Source organism: Camellia sinensis, chromosome 11, assembly GCF_055761805.1.
Source record: "Camellia sinensis isolate YWXY chromosome 11, ASM5576180v1, whole genome shotgun sequence".
In the NCBI taxonomy this organism is placed as follows: Eukaryota; Viridiplantae; Streptophyta; class Magnoliopsida; order Ericales; family Theaceae; genus Camellia; species Camellia sinensis.
In genome coordinates this window covers 110,120,171-110,126,170 of record NC_138971.1, presented here as the reverse complement: position 1 = coordinate 110,126,170, position 6,000 = coordinate 110,120,171, and the positions used below count along the sequence as shown (strand labels likewise).

The following is a 6,000-nucleotide window of genomic DNA, read 5'->3' as shown; positions in this document are numbered from 1 at the left end:
TTTTCTTCAATCTAAATACGAACAACCCCTAATGATAAGATTAGTAGTGGATTCTAAGCTCTAAGATTTTCTTTTTATTATCTTCTATCCTCCAGCCAGATTAGTAGTGGATTCTAAGCCCTAAGGTTTTTTTTTTTTTTTATTATCTTCCATCCTCCAGCCAGAAATCTTTAAATTAAAGTCAACTTTCATCATCTTTGTGGTTCGACATTCGTTCTCAACCGCTATAATTCAGTGTAGTAGTTATTATTCAATTTTTTTAATTAATATATTTTGGTGTGCAAACGACAACACCAGAAAGTAACTGAACAATGATGTAATCATTTAAATAGTTCAATGGAGAAAAGATTCTTTATGAAGTATCACTATATTATTTATTGGATTGTTGTATTTTAAATAAAATTAAATTATTGATGAATTAATATTGTAATTTGAGGTTATGATTTCGAGGCATTACAACCAAAGCACCCGAACTGACTAAGCTATTTATAAAAGGAAAATGATTGGTGGCCCTAAAAAATTTGCCCCTAATGTCCCTAATTTCCATTTTTGGAAACTGTTTCTTTTTTTCTTTCTTTTTTCCTTTTTTTTTTTTTTTTTTTTTTTACTTAAAGTGGAATTTCGAGGCATTCGAGCCCCGAAATTTAGGGCCCTCAATCACTTCCGTTTATAAAAACGAGGCTTCATGCATGGTAGCATTTTGTTGAGTTGTCAAATTACATCTTATCTCTATGGAAGGGAACTTTATCTTTTATATCTCTTCAAATCTTATCACATATCATAAACTTTAATGTTACTTAAAGGCTGTCGATATCTTTCTTTATTAGTACATTTTTGTTTTCTTTTTCAAGACTGTCATTTATGACATACTTTAATATATATATCTTTCATCTGTATACATATATATATATATATTTTCTTTTCCAAGACTTTCACTTATCAGAGCATCTCCAACCCATCCTTCATATCTTCAAATATGAAGGATGGTCTCCTCCAACCCACCCTTCAAATTCATCTCTATTTGGGAGGAGAATGAATTCATCCTTCATATTTGAAGGGAGGATGAAAAAATGAAAGATCCCTCTAAAATACTATTCATTTTGTATTTCTTATTATATTACAAATAACTTTTAATTTGTAAATTTAATGTTTATAAAATTGACATCATTAAAAAGTATAAAATCATACCTTTAAAATGAGTACAATATTAAATATATTTTACAAAAATTTTAAAATTAAATATTTATTAATGAATAAAAATTACTTTTTGAATAGAGTTTGAATGAAGGAAATGAAGGTTTGTGGTTGGAGTTTGAATGAATAGTAACCTCCTCTATATTTACTTTTTAAATAAAAAATATTATTTTCATCCTCTTAGTGAGAGTATTGCATTGGAGATGCTCTCAAAAACTTATATCTCTCTCTCTCTACTTTACTTTTTTTTTCTTTTTCCAAAACTCATTCTTGACTTTGTACTCCACAAATCCCTTTCTCCGATGTTCATCTGTTAGCCTACGAGTCCAGATCATCCACCGCCCATTCCTGCGACACTCTCTGTGGCCCACAAAAACGATGTCGTTTTTTTTTTTTTTTTTTTAGCTCCTTCTTTCTTACTTTTTTTTTTTTTTTTACCCCTTTTCATTTTTGAACCCAGCCCCTCTGAGAAAGACGAAGAGAGAGGCGAGAGGAGTGAAATGGGTGCTCAGTTCGAATGGGTAACTCTGCACATGAAATGTGAAGCAAACCCTTACACTGTAAACAAACATAAAACCAATCTCCATCAACAGTCGTCAAAGGAACTGCAAGTATAATCAAGTTCTTATCTTTATTGCACAAAATCAATGGATGTGGGTGATTGGGTTGCTGAAACTCAATATTCTTCTTCTTCTGGGTATTGTTGTTTTGCTTGGGATTGAGCAGAGCACACTTGAAAAAGCATCGGATTGACCTACGAAACGAATTTATGGGTTTGGGTCAGAAGACGGAGATTGATTTTGGCATGGGTTTTGCATCTTTTTAGCGAAGGATTTTAGAGAGCGAAAGAATGGTGGTGGAGGAGAGATGGTACGCGGTCATTGATGGGTTTTGATAGGGTTTTTTGATGGGAAGTTATGATTTTATTTAGCATTTTGATTGTTGAGATTGAAAATATAGTGATTGGGGGTTGGAGGTATATGTATATATACATATAGAGATAGAGATAAAAGAGTGGATAGAAAGGAACTTGGACTGAAGAGAGAGCGGGGAGAGAGAGAGCGAGAGAGTTGATAAACAAAACGACGTCGTTTGTAGAGGGCCGTAGGAACGGCTGCAGGAAGTGGCGGCCGATGATCCTTACTCGTTAGCCTACCCCCTAGTTTTCATCTCTCCTCATAGCATTACTCTTGGTAAAACTCGTCACATCTCAAATCGTGATTACAGTATCATTGTAGAAAGTACAATGGAAACTTAAGATTGATGCCTCCACAATCAAAATCGTCAACAGCTCTAAGTTTTGTCATCATCAAGATCTACAAAGGTCAGGCTCCAAGTTCACCATTAATTGAAAGATCATGATCTAAGTTTTTTTTTTTTTTTTTTTTTTTTTTTTTTTTTTTTTTTTTTTTTTTGTGTGTGGTGTGGAGCCATTTGGTATTTCCTTTTAACGGATTTAGTTTTACTATAAGTTCTTAAATATTTTTTTAATGGATTTTGATATGAATAAATTGAATTGGATTTGAAATTAGGGTTTCTGATACTTTAATTTTGTGCATCTATGTTTCTTTGATTTGTGAGAATTTCTCCATCTATCGACACCCAATTGCCTAATCAAAGGCATGGTGTGGTTTATTTTGAAACTTGTGTTACTCATGAATCCGAACTGATTCAACCTGCAAACATTTCTACCTAATGATGAAACATTTTAAATTTATTATTTAAATACAAAAAAAGTCAATAAAAATATACTAAAATATAATTGTCAAAGCTATTTTAGACATTTTTTTGGGATAATTTAAAAATATTTATTTGGCTAAAAAAGTAAAAGAAAAAAACTTATTTGTTATTAATTAAAAAAATTAGATGTCATATTATTTTTATATTTACAAAAAATATTTTTTTAAACACATCAACCCCCTTTGTCAAGCAATTTTCTATGGGCTTGGATAATAATTTTAAGAAAAATGCTTGAGACCTTCATTTTTTGGCAACTCTACGATTTCTTTTGGATCTCGATCATTGATGTATATATAGAACTCATTTATATATGTGTGAAGCTCACACCGTCAATAGTGAAAATTCAAAAAAAATTGAAAAGATCTCCCCAAAAAAAAAAAAAAAAAAAAAAAAAAGTTTTTATCATTGTTGTAATTTCAAACCTTATAAATCATGAGTGAGTTTAATGGGCGCACATGTAAAGTGGTCTTGTGCACGCCACCACAGCCAATTCTTGCCCCCAAAAGTTTTTAACCCTACTACTACCCTTCAGATTCTTATTGCAAAAGCGTCGTTCCGCTCTCCTCCATCTCTCACTCGGTGGTTCTCTCCTGCGGGCGGCTGCCGTACTCTCGGGCAAAGATCGATCTAAAGGTAGCTCTGATCTCTCTTCGTTCCCATAAACCCACTGACTATGGTTGATTTTGATTAGTTCTTTGTATTTTGATTCTTTGTACAGAGATACACATAGAAACAGCACAGAGAGCGACAGTTAGAGAGCAAGAGAGATAGATTGGATCTTCATTAGGAGGGCTTGGCAGAGAGACATGGCTCCTCAGTCATCAGGTAAATTTAGTGCACATATGTTTAATTACCATGTCGAAACTATAGTTGGTTTTTATTTTCCAAATAGTTTTTAATGTTGCGTTTGGTTGGAGGATTTGAGAAGTTATTTGAAAAAGAAAAGAGAAAATGTAGTGAAAACATTTCAACTATTTTCACGTATCTCTTTCTTTTTTCCTTTTCTTTTCCCAATTCTTTCTCAAATTCCCCAACCAAATCCGCCATAAATATTTTCTTTTGTTTTCTTGGTAACTAAAACATTTGTTTACTTTTTCCATTTGTAATAATAAAATAGGTTTACATACTGGAATTTTAATGGCATGAGTGGAGTCGGAAAAAATAAAAATAAATAAAGGTATGCTTTGCTCCTTCTGGTTGTGCTGTGTGAATGTTTATTTTACATATTCAATTAAGGGTTAATTATACCTTTTACCTTGTAGTTTGATTCAAATTTCACTTTAGTTCCATAGTTTTAATCTAATAATTTGGTTTGTATGCTTTTTTAAATGTATTTTAATTTTGTGTTTCTGTCCAAATTGGCTGTTAAAATTAATAATTTTGAGACATTTGTCAATTTTCTATTGTCTACACGTGAGTAAAATTAATAGAAATTTAGACGGAATGATTAAATTGGAATTGGATTTGTAGAGATCAAATTGTTTAAATTAAAACAATAAAGACTAAAGTGAAACTTGGATCAAATTATAAGATTGAAAAATGTAACTAACCCTTCAATTAAATACTACTTGTTGTGAAACTTAGGACATGTTTGGAAATTATATTTCAAAAATTTGTAAACACTTTACAAAATTTAATATTTTTTTTGTAACCATAAAAAAGTTGGTTTCACTTATTTTGAAAAAAAAAAGGTTTTATTTTATTTAATATTTTTTCCCCAATTGCTTTGGCTAATATTTATTGCTTGTCACCGAAACTGGCCACCCCTACCTCTAGCCACTGTCGTTGGTTTGTTGATGAGCGTCTCTAACAACCACCTTTGGCCACTACCTTCCACTAGCGGCAACCAACATTGGCCACCACCGCGCTAGGAACCACCTTCGGTGGCCGACTAGTATCTCCGATTGTTAGCATTGACCTCTGGCCACTACCAACCACCTTTGGCGGCCAAAAACAACCTCAGATCACCACCTTTGTGCAACCAATAACCACATCTAGCCACAATCTACGACACCGTCAACAACCATCTTCGGCCACCCTTTTTACTTCATTTTTAAAACTAAATTTTAGAACACATGTTCCAAACATGTTTTATTTTTGTTGTCATAAAAAATAAAAATGACGTGTTTAATATTTTTTGTAAACAAAAACTAAAAGGTGTAAATTTTACCAAACGACACCTTAGTTACTCCTATATTATAACTAACTTTTGTAATTTTTATGTTTGCCAATATTCATTCAACAATGTTTTTTAACTTATTGCATGGATAAAGGACAAAAACGTATACATCTTATGAGCTGCTAGTGTTGTTGTTAGTATTGTATGATTCGAATTATGATTTGCACGATTTGATACGATTCACCAAGAAATTGATACGGGTTGGTTATTTGAATAAGAAATAGCAGCAAATTGTACCTTAATCACAAAGTTATTAAAATCGAGATCCTATATAGGGTCGGTGAGAGGGTCTCGTGGATTAGATCGTAGGATCGTAAGATTCTACTTTCAATTAAAAATAAGGAAAATACAAATTAGAATAATACATATTAAAAATATGTTGCTCAGGCCATATGTCATTTTTATAAACTTTTAATTTTATACATCCATGTGACTTCTGTTTGGGTCCATAAGGATAGTCCTAGGTCCACAAGAACAATCCACATGCCTTTTGTATTTGTTTGGATCCACGAGTGTCTCTCTCTCTCTCTCACACCACGCGGCTTTTCAAACTCTATCATGATCATATATATACACATCCATACAATCTACCAACACATTCAAATATTCTAATTTCTCATAAAATCAAAACTATTTAATCTCTATCTCTCTCTGTTAGATTCTCTTTTTCAATGACCCCTCTCGTTGCGACTCTCAAAACCAAGTAAGCTCCTCTCTGTGTGTGTGTGTGTGTTTTGTTTTTTTAAATTTATGGGGCTATGAACCTAGATGGATTATGCTCTATTCATGGTGTTTGCTTAAAAAACTCATCCGTGTTTTTGTTTTTTTCCTTTTATTTTTTGATTTTCTCTCTTCTTTTTGCTTTTTATCTAGATTTTCCATCTGGG

General features: G+C 32.3%; 1 protein-coding gene across 6 annotated transcripts in view; it reads left to right on the top strand.

Moving 5' to 3' along the window:
* Positions 1-1,578: 1,578 nt before the first annotated feature.
* LOC114272880 (serine/threonine-protein phosphatase 7 long form homolog) overlaps positions 1,579-6,000 on the top strand; it is a 53,659-nt gene continuing 49,237 nt past the window's right edge. For 5 of the 6 annotated variants that reach the window (XM_082894474.1, XM_082894473.1, XM_082894475.1 and 2 more), the window contains exons 1-4: positions 1,579-2,518; positions 3,467-3,567; positions 3,653-3,759; positions 4,052-4,111. The gene's annotated coding sequence lies outside the window, so the exon portion shown is untranslated. Of the gene's footprint in view, positions 2,519-3,415; positions 3,568-3,652; positions 3,760-4,051; positions 4,112-6,000 lie in introns of those variants that run through there. The other variant, XM_082894471.1, reaches the window with a different exon arrangement.